Here is a 14125-nt window from a genome sequence, read left to right as displayed (position 1 = left end):
CTCCTCTGTTCTTCAGTAGATAAAGAATCTTACAAAAGCTCTTTAAAATAATGACTATTAAATCTATGTCTAGGAATTTTTTTATGGTACTAACTTGAATCTAGTCTTATTTTGTTGACTTGGAACAATCAGTCAGCACATTTGGTTTCTATCTCAAAGATTTGTGGTTTAATCCCACCCAGGGATATTTTTGACCGTGTGATCATATTTTGAAGAACCTTAGGTAGACAAGTTAAAACATAAAACCACCTCTTGTTATGCAGTATATCTAGACTTCTCTGATACAATTCCTCTTAAAAGTAGTTAATTAGGTAAGTTTTTAGGAAACCATTGAATCACATTTTAGTGTTTGTACCAATGTGTTTCTTTGTTCTTTAATGGATGAACAGTTTTACTAAATCTCTTTTTTAACATAATAAAAAAGATAGAACTGAGCCAAAATATTAATCTCAGTTTTGTATTGGTTTAATCAACAAATAATTATAAAAAAAACAAAGATAGCAGAGGATGGTTTCGATCCATCAACCTCTGGGTTATGGGCCCAGCACGCTTCCGCTGCGCCACTCTGCTAATCATATAAACAGCTTCAGCTCCTGAAAGCTTACCTCTTGACAAGAAAGTACCAATTTGTTTTTTTGTTCTTCAATGGAGGAAGAGTTTTACAAAAGATCTCCAGATGTTGGCCTTTTACACATATTTCAATAAATCATTTTTAGATCACTAATTTGATACAACTTTAGAGGGGTCTCTGTGGCGCAATCGGTTAGCGCGTTCGGCTGTTAACCGAAAGGTTGGTGGTTCAATCCCACCCAGGGACGTAATAAACTTTTTGGTCACATTTTGGAGAACTAGATGTTGACAAGTTAAAACATTAACTCACCTCTTGTGGTATAGTGTTCCTGATCTTAAGTCACAGAAGCTCCTGAAAGCTTCACTCTTCATCAGAAAGTACCAATGTTTCTCCTCTGTTCTTCAGTAGATAAAGAATCTTACAAAAGCTCTTTAAAATAATGACTATTAAATCTATGTCTAGGAATTTTTTTATGGTACTAACTTGAATCTAGTCTTATTTTGTTGACTTGGAACAATCAGTCAGCACATTTGGTTTCTATCTCAAAGATTTGTGGTTTAATCCCACCCAGGGATATTTTTGACCGTGTGATCATATTTTGAAGAACCTTAGGTAGACAAGTTAAAACATAAAACTACCTCTTGTTATGCAGTATATCTGGACTTCTCTGATACAATTCCTCTTAAAAGTAGTTAATTAGGTAAGTTTTTAGGAAACCATTGAAGCACATTTTAGTGTTTGTACCAATGTGTTTCTTTGTTCTTTAATGGATGAACAGTTTTACTAAATCTCTTTTTTAACATAATAAAAAAGATAGAACTGAGCCAAAATATTAATCTCAGTTTTGTATTGGTTTAATCAACAAATAATTATAAAAAAAACAAAGATAGCAGAGGATGGTTTCGATCCATCGACCTCTGGGTTATGGGCCCAGCACGCTTCCGCTGCACCACTCTGCTAATCATATAAACAGCTTCAGCTCCTGAAAGCTTACCTCTTGACAAGAAAGTACCAATTTGTTTTTTTGTTCTTCAATGGAGGAAGATTTTTACAAAAGATCTCCAGATGTTGGCCTTTTACACATATTTCAATAAATCATTTTTAGATCACTAATTTGATACAACTTTAGAGGGGTCTCTGTGGCGCAATCGGTTAGCGCGTTCGGCTGTTAACCGAAGGGTTGGTGGTTCAATCCCACCCAGGGATGTAATCGACTTTTTGGTCACATTATGGAGAACTAGATGTTGACAAGTTAAAACATTAAATCACCTCTTGTGGTATAGTGTTCCTGATCTTAAGTCACAGAAGCTCCTGAAAGCTTCACTCTTCATCAGAAAGTACCAATGTTTCTCCTCTGTTCTTCAGTAGATAAAGAATCTTACAAAAGCTCTTTAAAATAATGACTATTAAATCTATGTCTAGGAATTTTTTTATGGTACTAACTTGAATCTAGTCTTATTTTGTTGACTTGGAACAAACAGTCAGCACATTTGGTTTCTATCTCAAAGGTTTGTGGTTTAATCCCACCCAGGGATATTTTTGACCGTGTGATCATATTTTGAAGAACCTTAGGTAGACAGGTTAAAACATAAAACCACCTCTTGTTATGCAGTATATCTGGACTTCTCTGATACAATTCCTCTTAAAAGTAGTTAATTAGGTAAGTTTTTAGGAAACCATTGAAGCACATTTTAGTGTTTGTACCAATGTGTTTCTTTGTTCTTTAATGGATGAACAGTTTTACTAAATCTCTTTTTTAACATAATAAAAAAGATAGAACTGAGCCAAAATATTAATCTCAGTTTTGTATTGGTTTAATCAACAAATAATTATAAAAAAACAAAGATAGCAGAGGATGGTTTCGATCCATCGACCTCTGGGTTATGGGCCCAGCACGCTTCCGCTGCACCACTCTGCTAATCCTATAAACAGCTTCAGCTCCTGAAAGCTTACCTCTTGACACGAAAGTACCAATTTGTTTTTTTGTTCTTCAATGGAGGAAGATTTTTACAAAAGATCTCCAGATGTTGGCCTTTTACACATATTTCAATAAATCATTTTTAGATCACTAATTTGATACAACTTTAGAGGGGTCTCTGTGGCGCAATCGGTTAGCGCGTTCGGCTGTTAACCGAAAGGTTGGTGGTTCAATCCCACCCAGGGACGTAATCAACTTTTTGGTCACATTTTGGAGAACTAGATGTTAAGAAGTTAAAACATTAAATCACCTCTTGTGGTATAGTGTTCCTGATCTTAAGTCACAGAAGCTCCTGAAAGCTTCAGTCTTCATCAGAAAGTACCAATGTTTCTCCTCTGTTCTTCAGTAGATAAAGAATCTTACAAAAGCTCTTTAAAATAATGACTATTAAATCTATGTCTAGGAATTTTTTTATGGTACTAACTTGAATCTAGTCTTATTTTGTTGACTTGGAACAATCAGTCAGCACATTTGGTTTCTATCTCAAAGGTTTGTGGTTTAATCCCACCCAGGGATATTTTTGACCTTGTGATCATATTTTGAAGAACCTTAGGTAGACAAGTTAAAACATAAAACCACCTCTTGTTATGCAGTATATCTAGACTTCTCTGATACAATTCCTCTTAAAAGTAGTTAATTAGGTAAGTTTTTTAGGAAACCATTGAAGCACATTTTAGTGTTTGTACCAATGTGTTTCTTTGTTCTTTAATGGATGAACAGTTTTACTAAATCTCTTTTTTAACATAATAAAAAAGATAGAACTGAGCCAAAATATTAATCTCAGTTTTGTATTGGTTTAATCAACAAATAATTATAAAAAAAACAAAGATAGCAGAGGATGGTTTCGATCCATCGACCTCTGGGTTATGGGCCCAGCACGCTTCCGCTGCGCCACTCTGCTAATCATATAAACAACTTCAGCTCCTGAAAGCTTACCTCTTGACAAGAAAGTACCAATTTGTTTTTTTGTTCTTCAATGGAGGAAGAGTTTTACAAAAGATCTCCAGATGTTGGCCTTTTACACATATTTCAATAAATCATTTTTAGATCACTAATTTGATACAACTTTAGAGGGGTCTCTGTGGCGCAATCGGTTAGCGCGTTCGGCTGTTAACCGAAGGGTTGGTGGTTCAATCCCACCCAGGGACGTAATCGACTTTTTGGTCACATTATGGAGAACTAGATGTTGACAAGTTAAAACATTAAATCACCTCTTGTGGTATAGTGTTCCTGATCTTAAGTCACAGAAGCTCCTGAAAGCTTCACTCTTCATCAGAAAGTACCAATGTTTCTCCTCTGTTCTTCAGTAGATAAAGAATCTTACAAAAGCTCTTTAAAATAATGACTATTAAATCTATGTCTAGGAATTTTTTTATGGTACTAACTTGAATCTAGTCTTATTTTGTTGACTTGGAACAAACAGTCAGCACATTTGGTTTCTATCTCAAAGGTTTGTGGTTTAATCCCACCCAGGGATATTTTTGACCGTGTGATCATATTTTGAAGAACCTTAGGTAGACAAGTTAAAACATAAAACCACCTCTTGTTATGCAGTATATCTGGACTTCTCTGATACAATTCCTCTTAAAAGTAGTTAATTAGGTAAGTTTTTAGGAAACCATTGAAGCACATTTTAGTGTTTGTACCAATGTGTTTCTTTGTTCTTTAATGGATGAACAGTTTTACTAAATCTCTTTTTTAACATAATAAAAAAGATAGAACTGAGCCAAAATATTAATCTCAGTTTTGTATTGGTTTAATCAACAAATAATTATAAAAAAACAAAGATAGCAGAGGATGGTTTCGATCCATCGACCTCTGGGTTATGGGCCCAGCACGCTTCCGCTGCACCACTCTGCTAATCATATAAACAGCTTCAGCTCCTGAAAGCTTACCTCTTGACACGAAAGTACCAATTTGTTTTTTTGTTCTTCAATGGAGGAAGATTTTTACAAAAGATCTCCAGATGTTGGCCTTTTACACATATTTCAATAAATCATTTTTAGATCACTAATTTGATCCAACTTTAGAGGGGTCTCTGTGGCGCAATCGGTTAGCGCGTTCGGCTGTTAACCGAAAGGTTGGTGGTTCAATCCCACCCAGGGACGTAATCAACTTTTTGGTCACATTTTGGAGAACTAGATGTTAAGAAGTTAAAACATTAAATCACCTCTTGTGGTATAGTGTTCCTGATCTTAAGTCACAGAAGCTCCTGAAAGCTTCAGTCTTCATCAGAAAGTACCAATGTTTCTCCTCTGTTCTTCAGTAGATAAAGAATCTTACAAAAGCTCTTTAAAATAATGACTATTAAATCTATGTCTAGGAATTTTTTTATGGTACTAACTTGAATCTAGTCTTATTTTGTTGACTTGGAACAATCAGTCAGCACATTTGGTTTCTATCTCAAAGGTTTGTGGTTTAATCCCACCCAGGGATATTTTTGACCTTGTGATCATATTTTGAAGAACCTTAGGTAGACAAGTTAAAACATAAAACCACCTCTTGTTATGCAGTATATCTAGACTTCTCTGATACAATTCCTCTTAAAAGTAGTTAATTAGGTAAGTTTTTAGGAAACCATTGAAGCACATTTTAGTGTTTGTACCAATGTGTTTCTTTGTTCTCTTAAAAGTAGTTAATTAGGTAAGTTTTTAGGAAACCATTGAAGCACATTTTAGTGTTTGTACCAATGTGTTTCTTTGTTCTTTAATGGATGAACAGTTTTACTAAATCTCTTTTTTAACATAATAAAAAAGATAGAACTGAGCCAAAATATTAATCTCAGTTTTGTATTGGTTTAATCAACAAATAATTATAAAAAAAACAAAGATAGCAGAGGATGGTTTCGATCCATCGACCTCTGGGTTATGGGCCCAGCACGCTTCCGCTGCGCCACTCTGCTAATCATATAAACAACTTCAGCTCCTGAAAGCTTACCTCTTGACAAGAAAGTACCAATTTGTTTTTTTGTTCTTCAATGGAGGAAGAGTTTTACAAAAGATCTCCAGATGTTGGCCTTTTACACATATTTCAATAAATCATTTTTAGATCACTAATTTGATACAACTTTAGAGGGGTCTCTGTGGCGCAATCGGTTAGCGCGTTCGGCTGTTAACCGAAAGGTTGGTGGTTCAATCCCACCCAGGGGCGTAATCAACTTTTTGGTCACATTTTGGAGAACTAGATGTTGACAAGTTAAAACATTAAATCACCTCTTGTGGTATAGTGTTCCTGATCTTAAGTCACAGAAGCTCCTGAAAGCTTCACTCTTCATCAGAAAGTATCAATGTTTCTCCTCTGTTCTTCAGTAGATAAATAATCTTACAAAAGCTCTTTAAAATAATGACTATTAAATCTATGTCTAGGAATTTTTTTATGGTACTAACTTGAATCTAGTCTTATTTTGTTGACTTGGAACAAACAGTCAGCACATTTGGTTTCTATCTCAAAGGTTTGTGGTTTAATCCCACCCAGGGATATTTTTGACCGTGTGATCATATTTTGAAGAACCTTAGGTAGACAAGTTAAAACATAAAACCACCTCTTGTTATGCAGTATATCTGGACTTCTCTGATACAATTCCTCTTAAAAGTAGTTAATTAGGTAAGTTTTTAGGAAACCATTGAAGCACATTTTAGTGTTTGTACCAATGTGTTTCTTTGTTCTTTAATGGATGAACAGTTTTACTAAATCTCTTTTTTAACATAATAAAAAAGATAGAACTGAGCCAAAATATTAATCTCAGTTTTGTATTGGTTTAATCAACAAATAATTATAAAAAAACAAAGATAGCAGAGGATGGTTTCGATCCATCGACCTCTGGGTTATGGGCCCAGCACGCTTCCGCTGCACCACTCTGCTAATCATATAAACAGCTTCAGCTCCTGAAAGCTTACCTCTTGACACGAAAGTACCAATTTGTTTTTTTGTTCTTCAATGGAGGAAGATTTTTACAAAAGATCTCCAGATGTTGGCCTTTTACACATATTTCAATAAATCATTTTTAGATCACTAATTTGATACATCTTTAGAGGGGTCTCTGTGGCGCAATCGGTTAGCGCGTTCGGCTGTTAACCGAAAGGTTGGTGGTTCAATCCCACCCAGGGACGTAATCAACTTTTTGGTCACATTTTGGAGAACTAGATGTTGACAAGTTAAAACATTAAATCACCTCTTGTGGTATAGTGTTCCTGATCTTAAGTCACAGAAGCTCCTGAAAGCTTCAGTCTTCATCAGAAAGTACCAATGTTTCTCCTCTGTTCTTCAGTAGATAAAGAATCTTACAAAAGCTCTTTAAAATAATGACTATTAAATCTATGTCTAGGAATTTTTTTATGGTACTAACTTGAATCTAGTCTTATTTTGTTGACTTGGAACAATCAGTCAGCACATTTGGTTTCTATCTCAAAGGTTTGTGGTTTAATCCCACCCAGGGATATTTTTGACCTTGTGATCATATTTTGAAGAACCTTAGGTAGACAAGTTAAAACATAAAACCACCTCTTGTTATGCAGTATATCTAGACTTCTCTGATACAATTCCTCTTAAAAGTAGTTAATTAGGTAAGTTTTTAGGAAACCATTGAAGCACATTTTAGTGTTTGTACCAATGTGTTTCTTTGTTCTTTAATGGATGAACAGTTTTACTAAATCTCTTTTTTAACATAATAAAAAAGATAGAACTGAGCCAAAATATTAATCTCAGTTTTGTATTGGTTTAATCAACAAATAATTATAAAAAAACAAAGATAGCAGAGGATGGTTTCGATCCATCGACCTCTGGGTTATGGGCCCAGCACGCTTCCGCTGCGCCACTCTGCTAATCATATAAACAGCTTCAGCTCCTGAAAGCTTACCTCTTGACAAGAAAGTACCAATTTGTTTTTTTGTTCTTCAATGGAGGAAGAGTTTTACAAAAGATCTCCAGATGTTGGCCTTTTACACATATTTCAATAAATCATTTTTAGATCACTAATTTGATACAACTTTAGAGGGGTCTCTGTGGCGCAATCGGTTAGCGCGTTCGGCTGTTAACCGAAAGGTTGGTGGTTCAATCACACCCAGGGACGTAATCGACGTTTGGTCACATTTTGGAGAACTAGATGTTGACAAGTTAAAACATTAAATCACCTCTTGTGGTATAGTGTTCCTGATCTTAAGTCACAGAAGCTCCTGAAAGCTTCACTCTTCATCAGAAAGTACCAATGTTTCTCCTCTGTTCTTCAGTAGATAAAGAATCTTACAAAAGCTCTTTAAAATAATGACTATTAAGTCTATGTCTAGGAATTTTTTTATGGTACTAACATGAATCTAGTCTTATTTTGTTGACTTGGAACAATCAGTCAGCACATTTGGTTTCTATCTCAAAGGTTTGTGGTTTAATCCCACCCAGGGATATTTTTGACCTTGTGATCATATTTTGAAGAACCTTAGGTAGACAAGTTAAAACATAAAACCACCTCTTGTTATGCAGTATATCTAGACTTCTCTGATACAATTCCTCTTAAAAGTAGTTAATTAGGTAAGTTTTTAGGAAACCATTGAAGCACATTTTAGTGTTTGTACCAATGTGTTTCTTTGTTCTTTAATGGATGAACAGTTTTACTAAATCTCTTTTTTAACATAATAAAAAAGATAGAACTGAGCCAAAATATTAATCTCAGTTTTGTATTGGTTTAATCAACAAATAATTATAAAAAAACAAAGATAGCAGAGGATGGTTTCGATCCATCGGCCTCTGGGTTATGGGCCCAGCACGCTTCCGCTGCGCCACTATGCTAATCATATAAACAGCTTCAGCTCCTGAAAGCTTACCTCTTGACAAGAAAGTACCAATTTGTTTTTTTGTTCTTCAATGGAGGAAGAGTTTTACAAAAGATCTCCAGATGTTGGCCTTTTACACATATTTCAATAAATCATTTTTAGATCACTAATTTGATACAACTTTAGAGGGGTCTCTGTGGCGCAATCGGTTAGCGCGTTCGGCTGTTAACCGAAAGGTTTGTGGTTCAATCCCACCCAGGGACGTAATCGACTTTATGGTCACATTTTGGAGAAATAGATGTTGACAAGTTAAAACATTAAATCACCTCTTGTGGTATAGTGTTCCTGATCTTAAGTCACAGAAGCTCCTGAAAGCTTCACTCTTCATCAGAAAGTACCAATGTTTCTCCTCTGTTCTTCAGTAGATAAAGAATCTTACAAAAGCTCTTTAAAATAATGACTATTAAATCTATGTCTAGGAATTTTTTTATGGTACTAACTTGAATCTAGTCTTATTTTGTTGACTTGGAACAAACAGTCAGCACATTTGGTTTCTATCTCAAAGGTTTGTGGTTTAATCCCACCCAGGGATATTTTTGACCTTGTGATCATATTTTGAAGAACCTTAGGTAGACAAGTTAAAACGTAAAACCACCTCTTGTTATGCAGTATATCTAGACTTCTCTGATACAATTCCTCTTAAAAGTAGTTAATTAGGTAAGTTTTTAGGAAACCATTGAAGCACATTTTTAGTGTTTGTACCAATGTGTTTCTTTGTTCTTTAATGGATGAACAGTTTTACTAAATCTCTTTTTTAACATAATAAAAAAGATATAACTGAGCCAAAATATTAATCTCAGTTTTGTATTGGTTTAATCAACAAATAATTATAAAAAAACAAAGATGGCAGAGGATGGTTTCGATCCATCGACCTTTTGGGCCCAGCACGCCTTCGCTGCGCCACTTTGCTAATCATATAAACAGCTTCAGCTCCTGAAAGCTTACCTCTTGACAAGAAAGTACCAATTTGTTTTTTTGTTCTTCAATGGAGGAAGAGTTTTACAAAAGATCTCCAGATGTTGGCCTTTTACACATATTTCAATAAATCATTTTTAGATCACTAATTTGATACAACTTTAGAGGGGTCTCTGTGGCGCAATCGGTTAGCGCGTTCGGCTGTTAACCGAAAGGTTGGTGGTTCAATCCCACCCAGGGACGTAATCGACTTTTTGGTCACATTTTGGAGAACTAGATGTTGACAAGTTAAAACATTAAATCACCTCTTGTGGTATAGTGTTCCTGATCTTAAGTCACAGAAGCTCCTGAAAGCTTCACTCTTCATCAGAAAGTACCAATGTTTCTCCTCTGTTCTTCAGTAGATAAAGAATCTTACAAAAGCTCTTTAAAATAATGACTATTAAATCTATGTCTAGGAATTTTTTTATGGTACTAACTTGAATCTAGTCTTATTTTGTTGACTTGGAACAATCAGTCAGCACATTTGGTTTCTATCTCAAAGGTTTGTGGTTTAATCCCACCCTGGGATATTTTTGACCTTGTGATCATATTTTGAAGAACCTTAGGTAGACAAGTTAAAACATAAAACCACCTCTTGTTATGCAGTATATCTAGACTTCTCTGATACAATTCCTCTTAAAAGTAGTTAATTAGGTAAGTTTTTAGGAAACCATTGAAGCACATTTTAGTGTTTGTACCAATGTGTTTCTTTGTTCTTTAATGGATGAACAGTTTTACTAAATCTCTTTTTTAACATAATAAAAAAGATAGAACTGAGCCAAAATATTAATCTCAGTTTTGTATTGGTTTAATCAACAAATAATTATAAAAAAACAAAGATAGCAGAGGATGGTTTCGATCCATCGGCCTCTGGGTTATGGGCCCAGCACGCTTCCTCTGCGCCACTCTGCTAATCATATAAACAGCTTCAGCTCCTGAAAGCTTACCTCTTGACAAGAAAGTACCAATTTGTTTTTTTGTTCTTCAATGGAGGAAGAGTTTTACAAAAGATCTCCAGATGTTGGCCTTTTACACATATTTCAATAAATCATTTTTAGATCACTAATTTGATACAACTTTAGAGGGGTCTCTGTGGCGCAATCGGTTAGGGCGTTCGGCTGTTAACCGAAAGGTTGGTGGTTCAATCCCACCCAGGGACGTAATCGACGTTTGGTCACATTTTGGAGAACTAGATGTTGACAAGTTAAAACATTAAATCACCTCTTGTGGTATAGTGTTCCTGATCTTAAGTCACAGAAGCTCCTGAAAGCTTCACTCTTCATCAGAAAGTACCAATGTTTCTCCTCTGTTCTTCAGTAGATAAAGAATCTTACAAAAGCTCTTTAAAATAATGACTATTAAATCTATGTCTAGGAATTTTTTTATGGTACTAACTTGAATCTAGTCTTATTTTGTTGACTTGGAACAAACAGTCAGCACATTTGGTTTCTATCTCAAAGGTTTGTGGTTTAATCCCACCCAGGGATATTTTTGACCTTGTGATCATATTTTGAAGAACCTTAGGTAGACAAGTTAAAACGTAAAACCACCTCTTGTTATGCAGTATATCTAGACTTCTCTGATACAATTCCTCTTAAAAGTAGTTAATTAGGTAAGTTTTTAGGAAACCATTGAAGCACATTTTTAGTGTTTGTACCAATGTGTTTCTTTGTTCTTTAATGGATGAACAGTTTTACTAAATCTCTTTTTTAACATAATAAAAAAGATAGAACTGAGCCAAAATATTAATCTCAGTTTTGTATTGGTTTAATCAACAAATAATTATAAAAAAACAAAGATGGCAGAGGATGGTTTCGATCCATCGACCTTTTGGGCGCAGCACGCCTTCGCTGCGCCACTTTGCTAATCATATAAACAGCTTCAGCTCCTGAAAGCTTACCTCTTGACAAGAAAGTACCAATTTGTTTTTTTGTTCTTCAATGGAGGAAGAGTTTTACAAAAGATCTCCAGATGTTGGCCTTTTACACATATTTCAATAAATCATTTTTAGATCACTAATTTGATACAACTTTAGAGGGGTCTCTGTGGCGCAATCGGTTAGCGCGTTCGGCTGTTAACCGAAAGGTTGGTGGTTCAATCCCACCCAGGGACGTAATCGACTTTTTGGTCACATTTTGGAGAACTAGATGTTGACAAGTTAAAACATTAAATCACCTCTTGTGGTATAGTGTTCCTGATCTTAAGTCACAGAAGCTCCTGAAAGCTTCACTCTTCATCAGAAAGTACCAATGTTTCTCCTCTGTTCTTCAGTAGATAAAGAATCTTACAAAAGCTCTTTAAAATAATGACTATTAAATCTATGTCTAGGAATTTTTTTATGGTACTAACTTGAATCTAGTCTTATTTTGTTGACTTGGAACAATCAGTCAGCACATTTGGTTTCTATCTCAAAGGTTTGTGGTTTAATCCCACCCTGGGATATTTTTGACCTTGTGATCATATTTTGAAGAACCTTAGGTAGACAAGTTAAAACATAAAACCACCTCTTGTTATGCAGTATATCTAGACTTCTCTGATACAATTCCTCTTAAAAGTAGTTAATTAGGTAAGTTTTTAGGAAACCATTGAAGCACATTTTAGTGTTTGTACCAATGTGTTTCTTTGTTCTTTAATGGATGAACAGTTTTACTAAATCTCTTTTTTAACATAATAAAAAAGATAGAACTGAGCCAAAATATTAATCTCAGTTTTGTATTGGTTTAATCAACAAATAATTATAAAAAAAACAAAGATAGCAGAGGATGGTTTCGATCCATCGACCTCTGGGTTATGGGCCCAGCACGCTTCCGCTGCGCCACTCTGCTAATCATATAAACAGCTTCAGCTCCTGAAAGCTTACCTCTTGACAAGAAAGTACCAATTTGTTTTTTTGTTACTCAATGGAGGAAGAGTTTTACAAAAGATCTCCAGATGTTGGCCTTTTACACATATTTCAATAAATCATTTTTAGATCACTAATTTGATACAAGTTTAGAGGGGTCTCTGTGGCGCAATCGGTTAGCGTGTTCGGCTGTTAACCGAAAGGTTGGTGGTTCAATCCCACCCAGGGACGTAATTGACTTTTTGGTCACATTTTGGAGAACTAGATGTTGACAAGTTAAAACATTAAATCACCTCTTGTGGTATAGTGTTCCTGATCTTAAGTCACAGAAGCTCCTGAAAGCTTCACTCTTCATCAGAAAGTACCAATGTTTCTCCTCTGTTCTTCAGTAGATAAAGAATCTTACAAAAGCTCTTTAAAATAATGACTATTAAATCTATGTCTAGGAATTTTTTTATGGTACTAACTTGAATCTTGTCTTATTTTGTTGACTTGGAACAATCAGTCAGCACATTTGGTTTCTATCTCAAAGGTTTGTGGTTTAATCCCACCCAGGGATATTTAAAGAATAAATCATTTTTAGATCACTAATTTGATACAACTTTAGAGGGGTCTCTGTGGCGCGTTCGGCTGTTAACCGAAAGGTTGGTGGTTCAATCCCACCCAGGGACGTAATCGACTTTTTGGTCACATTTTGGAGAACTAGATGTTGACAAGTTAAAACATTAAATCACCTCTTGTGGTATAGTGTTCCTGATCTTAAGTCACAGAAGCTCCTGAAAGCTTCACTCTTCATCAGAAAGTACCATTGTTTCTCCTCTGTTCTTCAGTAGATAAAGAATCTTACAAAAGCTCTTTAAAATAATGACTATTAAATCTATGTCTAGGAATTTTTTTATGGTACTAACTTGAATCTAGTCTTATTTTGTTGACTTGGAACAATCAGTCAGCACATTTGGTTTCTATCTCAAAGGTTTGTGGTTTAATCCCACCCAGGGATATTTTTGACCGTGTGATCATATTTTGAAGAACCTTAGGTAGACAAGTTAAAACATAAAACCACCTCCTGTCATGCAGTATATCTAGACTTCTCTGATACAATTCCTCTTAAAAGTAGTTAATTAGGTAAGTTTTTAGGAAACCATTGAAGCACATTTTTAGTGTTTGTACCAATGTGTTTCTTTGTTCTTTAATGGATGAACAGTTTTACTAAATCTCTTTTTTAACATAATAAAAAAGATAGAACTGAGCCAAAATATTAATCTCAGTTTTGTATTGGTTTAATCAACAAATAATTATAAAAAAACAAAGATGGCAGAGGATGGTTTCGATCCATCGACCTTTTGGGCCCAGCACGCCTTCGCTGCGCCACTTTGCTAATCATATAAACAGCTTCAGCTCCTGAAAGCTTACCTCTTGACAAGAAAGTACCAATTTGTTTTTTTGTTCTTCAATGGAGGAAGAGTTTTACAAAAGATCTCCAGATGTTGGCCTTTTACACATATTTCAATAAATCATTTTTAGATCACTAATTTGATACAACTTTAGAGGGGTCTCTGTGGCGCAATCGGTTAGCGCGTTCGGCTGTTAACCGAAAGGTTGGTGGTTCAATCCCACCCAGGGACGTAATCGACTTTTTGGTCACATTTTGGAGAACTAGATGTTGACAAGTTAAAACATTAAATCACCTCTTGTGGTATAGTGTTCCTGATCTTAAGTCACAGAAGCTCCTGAAAGCTTCACTCTTCATCAGAAAGTACCAATGTTTCTCCTCTGTTCTTCAGTAGATAAAGAATCTTACAAAAGCTCTTTAAAATAATGACTATTAAATCTATGTCTAGGAATTTTTTTATGGTACTAACTTGAATCTAGTCTTATTTTGTTGACTTGGAACAATCAGTCAGCACATTTGGTTTCTATCTCAAAGGTTTGTGGTTTAATCCCACCCTGGGATA

At 35.1% G+C, this 14125-nt stretch overlaps 10 non-coding genes across 10 annotated transcripts; all 10 read left to right on the top strand.

Moving 5' to 3' along the window:
- Positions 1–744: 744 nt before the first annotated feature.
- On the top strand, positions 745–818 carry TRNAN-GUU (transfer RNA asparagine (anticodon GUU)). Its single transcript has one exon. It is a non-coding gene; the product is annotated as a tRNA-Asn (tRNA).
- A 1845-nt stretch (positions 819–2663) lies between these two features.
- Positions 2664–2737, top strand: TRNAN-GUU (transfer RNA asparagine (anticodon GUU)). The gene has a single exon. It is a non-coding gene; the product is annotated as a tRNA-Asn (tRNA).
- An 887-nt stretch (positions 2738–3624) lies between these two features.
- Positions 3625–3698, top strand: TRNAN-GUU (transfer RNA asparagine (anticodon GUU)). The gene has a single exon. It is a non-coding gene; the product is annotated as a tRNA-Asn (tRNA).
- Positions 3699–4583: 885 nt separating this feature from the next.
- Positions 4584–4657, top strand: TRNAN-GUU (transfer RNA asparagine (anticodon GUU)). Its single transcript has one exon. It is a non-coding gene; the product is annotated as a tRNA-Asn (tRNA).
- A 968-nt stretch (positions 4658–5625) lies between these two features.
- TRNAN-GUU (transfer RNA asparagine (anticodon GUU)) lies at positions 5626–5699 on the top strand. The gene has a single exon. It is a non-coding gene; the product is annotated as a tRNA-Asn (tRNA).
- An 885-nt stretch (positions 5700–6584) lies between these two features.
- Positions 6585–6658, top strand: TRNAN-GUU (transfer RNA asparagine (anticodon GUU)). Its single transcript has one exon. It is a non-coding gene; the product is annotated as a tRNA-Asn (tRNA).
- Positions 6659–9455: 2797 nt separating this feature from the next.
- TRNAN-GUU (transfer RNA asparagine (anticodon GUU)) lies at positions 9456–9529 on the top strand. The gene has a single exon. It is a non-coding gene; the product is annotated as a tRNA-Asn (tRNA).
- A 1838-nt stretch (positions 9530–11367) lies between these two features.
- TRNAN-GUU (transfer RNA asparagine (anticodon GUU)) lies at positions 11368–11441 on the top strand. Its single transcript has one exon. It is a non-coding gene; the product is annotated as a tRNA-Asn (tRNA).
- An 886-nt stretch (positions 11442–12327) lies between these two features.
- On the top strand, positions 12328–12401 carry TRNAN-GUU (transfer RNA asparagine (anticodon GUU)). Its single transcript has one exon. It is a non-coding gene; the product is annotated as a tRNA-Asn (tRNA).
- A 1321-nt stretch (positions 12402–13722) lies between these two features.
- TRNAN-GUU (transfer RNA asparagine (anticodon GUU)) lies at positions 13723–13796 on the top strand. The gene has a single exon. It is a non-coding gene; the product is annotated as a tRNA-Asn (tRNA).
- Positions 13797–14125: the final 329 nt, after the last annotated feature.

Source organism: Crinia signifera, chromosome 3 (genome assembly GCF_055691185.1).
Source record: "Crinia signifera chromosome 3, ASM5569118v1, whole genome shotgun sequence".
In the NCBI taxonomy this organism is placed as follows: Eukaryota; Metazoa; Chordata; class Amphibia; order Anura; family Myobatrachidae; genus Crinia; species Crinia signifera.
This window is presented reverse-complemented; position numbering and strand designations above follow the sequence as displayed.